A 12,217-nucleotide genomic window follows, 5' to 3' on the forward strand; every position below is an offset into this window, starting at 1 on the left:
AATGGATGAATAGAAAATCACTTCAAAGTGATAGAAATGTTTGTTCATTGAATTTGGACTCGTAACCATCGCGAATAAAAAAGCGCGATAAACTTTGAAAAACTCGCAATGAAATTTATCCAGAATCATTCCTATAGATGAATTGAACCTATCTCTATGCCATTGATATTTTTGATCTACGAATTTGGACTGGTAACCATCGCGATTAAAAAACGCGATAAACTTTGAAAAACTCTCAATGGAATTGATCCAGAATCATTCTTATAGATGAATTTAACCTATCTCTAAGGCATTGAAATGTTTTATCTACGAATTTGGACTGGTAACCATCGTGATTGAAAAAAAATTTCAAGAAATTTGTTATTGAAAACAAACTATTCATCGCCAACGACATGCCGTATTCCCAAGCGGTCACCCTTCCAAGTACTAACGGGACTCGACGTAACTTAACTTCTGGGAGCTGACGAGACCAGGTGCGTTCTACGTGATATGGCCGTTGACATTCAAAAATGAAAATTTACCCTACCAGTCCCAATGGATGAATAGAAAATCACTTCAAAGTGATAGAAATGTTTGTTCATTGAATTTGGACTCGTAACCATCGGGAATAAAAAAGCGCGATAAACTTTGAAAAACTCGCAATGAAATTTATCCAGAATCATTCCTATAGATGAATTGAACCTATCTCTATGCCATTGATATTTTTGATCTACGAATTTGGACTGGTAACCATCGCGATTAAAAAACGCGATAAACTTTGAAAAACTCTCAATGGAATTGATCCAGAATCATTCTTATAGATGAATTTAACCTATCTCTAAGGCATTGAAATGTTTTATCTACGAATTTGGACTGGTAACCATCGTGATTGAAAAAAAATTTCAAGAAATTTGTTATTGAAAACAAACTATTCATCGCCAACGACATCCCGTATTCCCAAGCGGTCACCCTTCCAAGTACTAACGGGACTCGATGTAACTTAACTTCTGGGAGTTGACGAGACCAGTTGCGTTCTACGAGATATGACCGTTGACATTCAAAAATGAAAACTTACCCTCCCAGTCCCAATGGATGAATAGAAAATCACTTCAAAGTGATAGAAATGTTTGTTCATTGAATTTGGACTCGTAACCATCGCGAATAAAAAAGCGCGATAAACTTTGAAAAACTCGCAATGAAATTTATCCAGAATCATTCAAATAGATGAATTGAACCTATCTCTATGCCATTGATATTTTTAATCTACGAATTTGGACTGGTAACCATCGCGATTAAAAAACGCGATAAACTTTGAAAAACTCTCAATGGAATTGATCCAGAATCATTCTTATAGATGAATTTAACCTATCTCTAAGGCATTGAAATGTTTTATCTACGAATTTGGACTGGTAACCATCGTGATTGAAAAAAAAATTTCAAGAAATTTGTTATTGAAAACAAACTATTCATCGCCAACGACATCCCGTATTCCCAAGCGGTCACCCTTCCAAGTACTAACGGGACTCGACGTAACTTAACTTCTGGGAGCTGACGAGACCAGGTGCGTTCTACGTGATATGGCCGTTGACATTCAAAAATGAAAATTTACCCTACCAGTCCCAATGGATGAATAGAAAATCACTTCAAAGTGATAGAAATGTTTGTTCATTGAATTTGGACTCGTAACCATCGCGAATAAAAAAGCGCGATAAACTTTGAAAAACTCGCAATGAAATTTATCCAGAATCATTCCTATAGATGAATTGAACCTATCTCTAAGGCATTGAAATGTTTTATCTACGAATTTGGACTGGTAACCATCGTGATTAAAAAAAAATTTTCAAGAAATTTGTTATTGAAAACAAACTATTCATCGCCAACGACATGCCGTATTCCCAAGCGGTCACCCTTCCAAGTACTAACGGGACTCGACGTAACTTAACTTCTGGGAGCTGACGAGACCAGGTGCGTTCTACGTGATATGGCCGTTGACATTCAAAAATGAAAAATTACCCTCCCAATCCCAATGGATGAATAGAAAATCACTTCAAAGTGATAGAAATGTTTGTTCATTGAATTTGGACTCGTAACCATCGCGAATAAAAAAGCGCGATAAACTTTGAAAAACTCGCAATGAAATTTATCCAGAATCATTCCTATAGATGAATTGAACCTATCTCTAAGGCATTGAAATGTTTTATCTACGAATTTGGACTGGTAACCATCGTGATTGAAAAAAAAATTTCAAGAAATTTGTTATTGAAAACAAACTATTCATCGCCAACGACATCCCGTATTCCCAAGCGGTCACCCTTCCAAGTACTAACGGGACTCGACGTAACTTAACTTCTGGGAGTAGACGAGACCAGTTGCGTTCTACGAGATATGACCGTTGACATTCAAAAATGAAAACTTACCCTCCCAGTCCCAATGGATGAATAGAAAATCACTTCAAAGTGATAGAAATGTTTGTTCATTGAATTTGGACTCGTAACCATCGCGAATAAAAAAGCGCGATAAACTTTGAAAAACTCGCAATGAAATTTATCCAGAATCATTCAAATAGATGAATTGAACCTATCTCTATGCCATTGATATTTTTAATCTACGAATTTGGACTGGTAACCATCGCGATTAAAAAACGCGATAAACTTTGAAAAACTCTCAATGGAATTGATCCAGAATCATTCTTATAGATGAATTTAACCTATCTCTAAGGCATTGAAATGTTTTATCTACGAATTTGGACTGGTAACCATCGTGATTGAAAAAAAAATTTCAAGAAATTTGTTATTGAAAACAAACTATTCATCGCCAACGACATCCCGTATTCCCAAGCGGTCACCCTTCCAAGTACTAACGGGACTCGACGTAACTTAACTTCTGGGAGCTGACGAGACCAGGTGCGTTCTACGTGATATGGCCGTTGACATTCAAAAATGAAAATTTACCCTACCAGTCCCAATGGATGAATAGAAAATCACTTCAAAGTGATAGAAATGTTTGTTCATTGAATTTGGACTCGTAACCATCGGGAATAAAAAAGCGCGATAAACTTTGAAAAACTCGCAATGAAATTTATCCAGAATCATTCCTATAGATGAATTGAACCTATCTCTATGCCATTGATATTTTTGATCTACGAATTTGGACTGGTAACCATCGCGATTAAAAAACGCGATAAACTTTGAAAAACTCTCAATGGAATTGATCCAGAATCATTCTTATAGATGAATTTAACCTATCTCTAAGGCATTGAAATGTTTTATCTACGAATTTGGACTGGTAACCATCGTGATTGAAAAAAATTTTCAAGAAATTTGTTATTGAAAACAAACTATTCATCGCCAACGACATCCCGTATTCCCAAGCGGTCACCCTTCCAAGTACTAACGGGACTCGATGTAACTTAACTTCTGGGAGTTGACGAGACCAGTTGCGTTCTACGAGATATGACCGTTGACATTCAAAAATGAAAACTTACCCTCCCAGTCCCAATGGATGAATAGAAAATCACTTCAAAGTGATAGAAATGTTTGTTCATTGAATTTGGACTCGTAACCATCGCGAATAAAAAAGCGCGATAAACTTTGAAAAACTCGCAATGAAATTTATCCAGAATCATTCAAATAGATGAATTGAACCTATCTCTATGCCATTGATATTTTTAATCTACGAATTTGGACTGGTAACCATCGCGATTAAAAAACGCGATAAACTTTGAAAAACTCTCAATGGAATTGATCCAGAATCATTCTTATAGATGAATTTAACCTATCTCTAAGGCATTGAAATGTTTTATCTACGAATTTGGACTGGTAACCATCGTGATTGAAAAAAAAATTTCAAGAAATTTGTTATTGAAAACAAACTATTCATCGCCAACGACATCCCGTATTCCCAAGCGGTCACCCTTCCAAGTACTAACGGGACTCGACGTAACTTAACTTCTGGGAGCTGACGAGACCAGGTGCGTTCTACGTGATATGGCCGTTGACATTCAAAAATGAAAATTTACCCTACCAGTCCCAATGGATGAATAGAAAATCACTTCAAAGTGATAGAAATGTTTGTTCATTGAATTTGGACTCGTAACCATCGGGAATAAAAAAGCGCGATAAACTTTGAAAAACTCGCAATGAAATTTATCCAGAATCATTCCTATAGATGAATTGAACCTATCTCTATGCCATTGATATTTTTGATCTACGAATTTGGACTGGTAACCATCGCGATTAAAAAACGCGATAAACTTTGAAAAACTCTCAATGGAATTGATCCAGAATCATTATTATAGATGAATTTAACCTATCTCTAAGGCATTGAAATGTTTTATCTACGAATTTGGACTGGTAACCATCGTGATTGAAAAAAATTTTCAAGAAATTTGTTATTGAAAACAAACTATTCATCGCCAACGACATCCCGTATTCCCAAGCGGTCACCCTTCCAAGTACTAACGGGACTCGATGTAACTTAACTTCTGGGAGTTGACGAGACCAGTTGCGTTCTACGAGATATGACCGTTGACATTCAAAAATGAAAACTTACCCTCCCAGTCCCAATGGATGAATAGAAAATCACTTCAAAGTGATAGAAATGTTTGTTCATTGAATTTGGACTCGTAACCATCGCGAATAAAAAAGCGCGATAAACTTTGAAAAACTCGCAATGAAATTTATCCAGAATCATTCAAATAGATGAATTGAACCTATCTCTATGCCATTGATATTTTTGATCTACGAATTTGGACTGGTAACCATCGCGATTAAAAAACGCGATAAACTTTGAAAAACTCTCAATGGAATTGATCCAGAATCATTCTTATAGATGAATTTAACCTATCTCTAAGGCATTGAAATGTTTTATCTACGAATTTGGACTGGTAACCATCGTGATTAAAAAAAAATTTTCAAGAAATTTGTTATTGAAAACAAACTATTCATCGCCAACGACATCCCGTATTCCCAAGCGGTCACCATTCCAAGTACTAACGGGACTCGACGTAACTTAACTTCTGGGAGCTGACGAGACCAGGTGCGTTCTACGTGATATGGCCGTTGACATTCAAAAATGAAAAATTACCCTCCCAATCCCAATGGATGAATAGAAAATCACTTCAAAGTGATAGAAATGTTTGTTCATTGAATTTGGACTCGTAACCATCGCGAATAAAAAAGCGCGATAAACTTTGAAAAACTCGCAATGAAATTTATCCAGAATCATTCCTATAGATGAATTGAACCTATCTCTAAGGCATTGAAATGTTTTATCTACGAATTTGGACTGGTAACCATCGTGATTGAAAAAAAAATTTCAAGAAATTTATTATTGAAAACAAACTATTCATCGCCAACGACATCCCGTATTCCCAAGCGGTCACCCTTCCAAGTACTAACGGGACTCGACGTAACTTAACTTCTGGGAGCTGACGAGACCAGGTGCGTTCTACGTGATATGGCCGTTGACATTCAAAAATGAAAATTTACCCTACCAGTCCCAATGGATGAATAGAAAATCACTTCAAAGTGATAGAAATGTTTGTTCATTGAATTTGGACTCGTAACCATCGCGAATAAAAAAGCGCGATAAACTTTGAAAAACTCGCAATGAAATTTATCCAGAATCATTCAAATAGATGAATTGAACCTATCTCTATGACATTGATATTTTTAATCTACGAATTTGGACTGGTAACCATCGCGATTAAAAAACGCGATAAACTTTGAAAAACTCTCAATGGAATTGATCCAGAATCATTCTTATAGATGAATTGAACCTATCTCTAAGGCATTGAAATGTTTTATCTACGAATTTGGACTGGTAACCATCGTGATTGAAAAAAAAATTTCAAGAAATTTGTTATTGAAAACAAACTATTCATCGCCAACGACATCCCGTATTCCCAAGCGGTCACCCTTCCAAGTACTAACGGGACTCGACGTAACTTAACTTCTGGGAGCTGACGAGACCAGGTGCGTTCTACGTGATATGGCCGTTGACATTCAAAAATGAAAATTTACCCTACCAGTCCCAATGGATGAATAGAAAATCACTTCAAAGTGATAGAAATGTTTGTTCATTGAATTTGGACTCGTAACCATCGCGAATAAAAAAGCGCGATAAACTTTGAAAAACTCGCAATGAAATTTATCCAGAATCATTCAAATAGATGAATTGAACCTATCTCTATGCCATTGATATTTTTAATCTACGAATTTGGACTGGTAACCATCGCGATTAAAAAACGCGATAAACTTTGAAAAACTCTCAATGGAATTGATCCAGAATCATTCTTATAGATGAATTTAACCTATCTCTAAGGCATTGAAATGTTTTATCTACGAATTTGGACTGGTAACCATCGTGATTGAAAAAAAAATTTCAAGAAATTTGTTATTGAAAACAAACTATTCATCGCCAACGACATCCCGTATTCCCAAGCGGTCACCCTTCCAAGTACTAACGGGACTCGACGTAACTTAACTTCTGGGAGCTGACGAGACCAGGTGCGTTCTACGTGATATGGCCGTTGACATTCAAAAATGAAAATTTACCCTACCAGTCCCAATGGATGAATAGAAAATCACTTCAAAGTGATAGAAATGTTTGTTCATTGAATTTGGACTCGTAACCATCGGGAATAAAAAAGCGCGATAAACTTTGAAAAACTCGCAATGAAATTTATCCAGAATCATTCCTATAGATGAATTGAACCTATCTCTATGCCATTGATATTTTTGATCTACGAATTTGGACTGGTAACCATCGCGATTAAAAAACGCGATAAACTTTGAAAAACTCTCAATGGAATTGATCCAGAATCATTCTTATAGATGAATTTAACCTATCTCTAAGGCATTGAAATGTTTTATCTACGAATTTGGACTGGTAACCATCGTGATTGAAAAAAATTTTCAAGAAATTTGTTATTGAAAACAAACTATTCATCGCCAACGACATCCCGTATTCCCAAGCGGTCACCCTTCCAAGTACTAACGGGACTCGATGTAACTTAACTTCTGGGAGTTGACGAGACCAGTTGCGTTCTACGAGATATGACCGTTGACATTCAAAAATGAAAACTTACCCTCCCAGTCCCAATGGATGAATAGAAAATCACTTCAAAGTGATAGAAATGTTTGTTCATTGAATTTGGACTCGTAACCATCGCGAATAAAAAAGCGCGATAAACTTTGAAAAACTCGCAATGAAATTTATCCAGAATCATTCAAATAGATGAATTGAACCTATCTCTATGCCATTGATATTTTTAATCTACGAATTTGGACTGGTAACCATCGCGATTAAAAAACGCGATAAACTTTGAAAAACTCTCAATGGAATTGATCCAGAATCATTCTTATAGATGAATTTAACCTATCTCTAAGGCATTGAAATGTTTTATCTACGAATTTGGACTGGTAACCATCGTGATTGAAAAAAAAATTTCAAGAAATTTGTTATTGAAAACAAACTATTCATCGCCAACGACATCCCGTATTCCCAAGCGGTCACCCTTCCAAGTACTAACGGGACTCGACGTAACTTAACTTCTGGGAGCTGACGAGACCAGGTGCGTTCTACGTGATATGGCCGTTGACATTCAAAAATGAAAATTTACCCTACCAGTCCCAATGGATGAATAGAAAATCACTTCAAAGTGATAGAAATGTTTGTTCATTGAATTTGGACTCGTAACCATCGGGAATAAAAAAGCGCGATAAACTTTGAAAAACTCGCAATGAAATTTATCCAGAATCATTCCTATAGATGAATTGAACCTATCTCTATGCCATTGATATTTTTGATCTACGAATTTGGACTGGTAACCATCGCGATTAAAAAACGCGATAAACTTTGAAAAACTCTCAATGGAATTGATCCAGAATCATTATTATAGATGAATTTAACCTATCTCTAAGGCATTGAAATGTTTTATCTACGAATTTGGACTGGTAACCATCGTGATTGAAAAAAATTTTCAAGAAATTTGTTATTGAAAACAAACTATTCATCGCCAACGACATCCCGTATTCCCAAGCGGTCACCCTTCCAAGTACTAACGGGACTCGATGTAACTTAACTTCTGGGAGTTGACGAGACCAGTTGCGTTCTACGAGATATGACCGTTGACATTCAAAAATGAAAACTTACCCTCCCAGTCCCAATGGATGAATAGAAAATCACTTCAAAGTGATAGAAATGTTTGTTCATTGAATTTGGACTCGTAACCATCGCGAATAAAAAAGCGCGATAAACTTTGAAAAACTCGCAATGAAATTTATCCAGAATCATTCAAATAGATGAATTGAACCTATCTCTATGCCATTGATATTTTTGATCTACGAATTTGGACTGGTAACCATCGCGATTAAAAAACGCGATAAACTTTGAAAAACTCTCAATGGAATTGATCCAGAATCATTCTTATAGATGAATTTAACCTATCTCTAAGGCATTGAAATGTTTTATCTACGAATTTGGACTGGTAACCATCGTGATTAAAAAAAAATTTTCAAGAAATTTGTTATTGAAAACAAACTATTCATCGCCAACGACATCCCGTATTCCCAAGCGGTCACCATTCCAAGTACTAACGGGACTCGACGTAACTTAACTTCTGGGAGCTGACGAGACCAGGTGCGTTCTACGTGATATGGCCGTTGACATTCAAAAATGAAAAATTACCCTCCCAATCCCAATGGATGAATAGAAAATCACTTCAAAGTGATAGAAATGTTTGTTCATTGAATTTGGACTCGTAACCATCGCGAATAAAAAAGCGCGATAAACTTTGAAAAACTCGCAATGAAATTTATCCAGAATCATTCCTATAGATGAATTGAACCTATCTCTAAGGCATTGAAATGTTTTATCTACGAATTTGGACTGGTAACCATCGTGATTGAAAAAAAAATTTCAAGAAATTTATTATTGAAAACAAACTATTCATCGCCAACGACATCCCGTATTCCCAAGCGGTCACCCTTCCAAGTACTAACGGGACTCGACGTAACTTAACTTCTGGGAGCTGACGAGACCAGGTGCGTTCTACGTGATATGGCCGTTGACATTCAAAAATGAAAATTTACCCTACCAGTCCCAATGGATGAATAGAAAATCACTTCAAAGTGATAGAAATGTTTGTTCATTGAATTTGGACTCGTAACCATCGCGAATAAAAAAGCGCGATAAACTTTGAAAAACTCGCAATGAAATTTATCCAGAATCATTCAAATAGATGAATTGAACCTATCTCTATGACATTGATATTTTTAATCTACGAATTTGGACTGGTAACCATCGCGATTAAAAAACGCGATAAACTTTGAAAAATTCTCAATGGAATTGATCCAGAATCATTCTTATAGATGAATTTAACCTATCTCTAAGGCATTGAAATGTTTTATCTACGAATTTGGACTGGTAACCATCGTGATTGAAAAAAAAATTTCAAGAAATTTGTTATTGAAAACAAACTATTCATCGCCAACGACATCCCGTATTCCCAAGCGGTCACCCTTCCAAGTACTAACGGGACTCGACGTAACTTAACTTCTGGGAGCTGACGAGACCAGGTGCGTTCTACGTGATATGGCCGTTGACATTCAAAAATGAAAATTTACCCTACCAGTCCCAATGGATGAATAGAAAATCACTTCAAAGTGATAGAAATGTTTGTTCATTGAATTTGGACTCGTAACCATCGCGAATAAAAAAGCGCGATAAACTTTGAAAAACTCGCAATGAAATTTATCCAGAATCATTCCTATAGATGAATTGAACCTATCTCTATGCCATTGATATTTTTGATCTACGAATTTGGACTGGTAACCATCGCGATTAAAAAACGCGATAAACTTTGAAAAACTCTCAATGGAATTGATCCAGAATCATTCTTATAGATGAATTGAACCTATCTCTAAGGCATTGAAATGTTTTATCTACGAATTTGGACTGGTAACCATCGTGATTGAAAAAAAAATTTCAAGAAATTTGTTATTGAAAACAAACTATTCATCGCCAACGACATCCCGTATTCCCAAGCGGTCACCCTTCCAAGTACTAACGGGACTCGACGTAACTTAACTTCTGGGAGCTGACGAGACCAGGTGCGTTCTACGTGATATGGCCGTTGACATTCAAAAATGAAAATTTACCCTACCAGTCCCAATGGATGAATAGAAAATCACTTCAAAGTGATAGAAATGTTTGTTCATTGAATTTGGACTCGTAACCATCGCGAATAAAAAAGCGCGATAAACTTTGAAAAACTCGCAATGAAATTTATCCAGAATCATTCCTATAGATGAATTGAACCTATCTCTATGCCATTGATATTTTTGATCTACGAATTTGGACTGGTAACCATCGCGATTAAAAAACGCGATAAACTTTGAAAAACTCTCAATGGAATTGATCCAGAATCATTCTTATAGATGAATTGAACCTATCTCTAAGGCATTGAAATGTTTTATCTACGAATTTGGACTGGTAACCATCGTGATTGAAAAAAAAATTTCAAGAAATTTGTTATTGAAAACAAACTATTCATCGCCAACGACATCCCGTATTCCCAAGCGGTCACCCTTCCAAGTACTAACGGGACTCGACGTAACTTAACTTCTGGGAGTTGACGAGACCAGTTGCGTTCTACGAGATATGACCGTTGACATTCAAAAATGAAAACTTACCCTCCCAATCCCAATGGATGAATAGAAAATCACTTCAAAGTGATAGAAATGTTTGTTCATTGAATTTGGACTCGTAACCATCGCGAATAAAAAAGCGCGATAAACTTTGAAAAACTCGCAATGAAATTTATCCAGAATCATTCCTATAGATGAATTAAACCTATCTCTAAGGCATTGAAATGTTTTATCTACGAATTTGGACTGGTAACCATCGTGATTAAAAAAAAATTTTCAAGAAATTTGTTATTGAAAACAAACTATTCATCGCCAACGACATCACGTATTCCCAAGCGGTCACCCTTCCAAGTACTAACGGGACTCGACGTAACTTAACTTCTGGGAGCTGACGAGACCAGGTGCGTTCTACGTGATATGGCCGTTGACATTCAAAAATGAAAAATTACCCTCCCAATCCCAATGGATGAATAGAAAATCACTTCAAAGTGATAGAAATGTTTGTTCATTGAATTTGGACTCGTAACCATCGCGAATAAAAAAGCGCGATAAACTTTGAAAAACTCGCAATGAAATTTATCCAGAATCATTCCTATAGATGAATTGAACCTATCTCTAAGGCATTGAAATGTTTTATCTACGAATTTGGACTGGTAACCATCGTGATTGAAAAAAAAATTTCAAGAAATTTGTTATTGAAAACAAACTATTCATCGCCAACGACATCCCGTATTCCCAAGCGGTCACCCTTCCAAGTACTAACGGGACTCGACGTAACTTAACTTCTGGGAGTTGACGAGACCAGTTGCGTTCTACGAGATATGACCGTTGACATTCAAAAATGAAAACTTACCCTCCCAGTCCCAATGGATGAATAGAAAATCACTTCAAAGTGATAGAAATGTTTGTTCATTGAATTTGGACTCGTAACCATCGGGAATAAAAAAGCGCGATAAACTTTGAAAAACTCGCAATGAAATTTATCCAGAATCATTCCTATAGATGAATTGAACCTATCTCTATGCCATTGATATTTTTGATCTACGAATTTGGACTGGTAACCATCGCGATTAAAAAACGCGATAAACTTTGAAAAACTCTCAATGGAATTGATCCAGAATCATTCTTATAGATGAATTTAACCTATCTCTAAGGCATTGAAATGTTTTATCTACGAATTTGGACTGGTAACCATCGTGATTGAAAAAAATTTTCAAGAAATTTGTTATTGAAAACAAACTATTCATCGCCAACGACATCCCGTATTCCCAAGCGGTCACCCTTCCAAGTACTAACGGGACTCGATGTAACTTAACTTCTGGGAGTTGACGAGACCAGTTGCGTTCTACGAGATATGACCGTTGACATTCAAAAATGAAAACTTACCCTCCCAGTCCCAATGGATGAATAGAAAATCACTTCAAAGTGATAGAAATGTTTGTTCATTGAATTTGGACTCGTAACCATCGCGAATAAAAAAGCGCGATAAACTTTGAAAAACTCGCAATGAAATTTATCCAGAATCATTCCTATAGATGAATTGAACCTATCTCTAAGGCATTGAAATGTTTTATCTACGAATTTGG

General features: G+C 36.2%; 1 non-coding gene and 23 pseudogenes across 1 annotated transcript; all 24 read right to left on the bottom strand.

The window, feature by feature from the left end:
* Nucleotides 1-382: 382 nt before the first annotated feature.
* LOC124335567 lies at nt 383-501 on the bottom strand (annotated as a pseudogene).
* Nucleotides 502-915: 414 nt separating this feature from the next.
* LOC124330436 lies at nt 916-1,034 on the bottom strand (annotated as a pseudogene).
* A 415-nt stretch (nt 1,035-1,449) lies between these two features.
* On the bottom strand, nt 1,450-1,568 carry LOC124333251 (annotated as a pseudogene).
* Nucleotides 1,569-1,853: 285 nt separating this feature from the next.
* LOC124335569 lies at nt 1,854-1,972 on the bottom strand (annotated as a pseudogene).
* A 285-nt stretch (nt 1,973-2,257) lies between these two features.
* On the bottom strand, nt 2,258-2,376 carry LOC124330290 (annotated as a pseudogene).
* A 415-nt stretch (nt 2,377-2,791) lies between these two features.
* Nucleotides 2,792-2,910, bottom strand: LOC124333252 (annotated as a pseudogene).
* Nucleotides 2,911-3,324: 414 nt separating this feature from the next.
* On the bottom strand, nt 3,325-3,443 carry LOC124330437 (annotated as a pseudogene).
* A 415-nt stretch (nt 3,444-3,858) lies between these two features.
* LOC124333253 lies at nt 3,859-3,977 on the bottom strand (annotated as a pseudogene).
* A 414-nt stretch (nt 3,978-4,391) lies between these two features.
* On the bottom strand, nt 4,392-4,510 carry LOC124330438 (annotated as a pseudogene).
* Nucleotides 4,511-4,925: 415 nt separating this feature from the next.
* On the bottom strand, nt 4,926-5,044 carry LOC124329588 (annotated as a pseudogene).
* Nucleotides 5,045-5,329: 285 nt separating this feature from the next.
* LOC124333254 lies at nt 5,330-5,448 on the bottom strand (annotated as a pseudogene).
* Nucleotides 5,449-5,863: 415 nt separating this feature from the next.
* LOC124333255 lies at nt 5,864-5,982 on the bottom strand (annotated as a pseudogene).
* Nucleotides 5,983-6,397: 415 nt separating this feature from the next.
* LOC124333256 lies at nt 6,398-6,516 on the bottom strand (annotated as a pseudogene).
* A 414-nt stretch (nt 6,517-6,930) lies between these two features.
* On the bottom strand, nt 6,931-7,049 carry LOC124330439 (annotated as a pseudogene).
* A 415-nt stretch (nt 7,050-7,464) lies between these two features.
* Nucleotides 7,465-7,583, bottom strand: LOC124333257 (annotated as a pseudogene).
* Nucleotides 7,584-7,997: 414 nt separating this feature from the next.
* On the bottom strand, nt 7,998-8,116 carry LOC124330440 (annotated as a pseudogene).
* A 415-nt stretch (nt 8,117-8,531) lies between these two features.
* Nucleotides 8,532-8,650, bottom strand: LOC124329589 (annotated as a pseudogene).
* Nucleotides 8,651-8,935: 285 nt separating this feature from the next.
* LOC124333258 lies at nt 8,936-9,054 on the bottom strand (annotated as a pseudogene).
* A 415-nt stretch (nt 9,055-9,469) lies between these two features.
* Nucleotides 9,470-9,588, bottom strand: LOC124333260 (annotated as a pseudogene).
* A 415-nt stretch (nt 9,589-10,003) lies between these two features.
* LOC124333261 lies at nt 10,004-10,122 on the bottom strand (annotated as a pseudogene).
* Nucleotides 10,123-10,537: 415 nt separating this feature from the next.
* On the bottom strand, nt 10,538-10,656 carry LOC124330212 (annotated as a pseudogene).
* Nucleotides 10,657-10,941: 285 nt separating this feature from the next.
* Nucleotides 10,942-11,060, bottom strand: LOC124334265. Its single transcript, XR_006916875.1, has one exon. It is a non-coding gene; the product is annotated as a 5S ribosomal RNA (ribosomal RNA).
* Nucleotides 11,061-11,345: 285 nt separating this feature from the next.
* On the bottom strand, nt 11,346-11,464 carry LOC124330214 (annotated as a pseudogene).
* Nucleotides 11,465-11,878: 414 nt separating this feature from the next.
* Nucleotides 11,879-11,997, bottom strand: LOC124330442 (annotated as a pseudogene).
* Nucleotides 11,998-12,217: the final 220 nt, after the last annotated feature.

The sequence above is a fragment of the Daphnia pulicaria genome, chromosome 3 (assembly GCF_021234035.1).
Source record: "Daphnia pulicaria isolate SC F1-1A chromosome 3, SC_F0-13Bv2, whole genome shotgun sequence".
Classification (NCBI taxonomy): Eukaryota; Metazoa; Arthropoda; class Branchiopoda; order Diplostraca; family Daphniidae; genus Daphnia; species Daphnia pulicaria.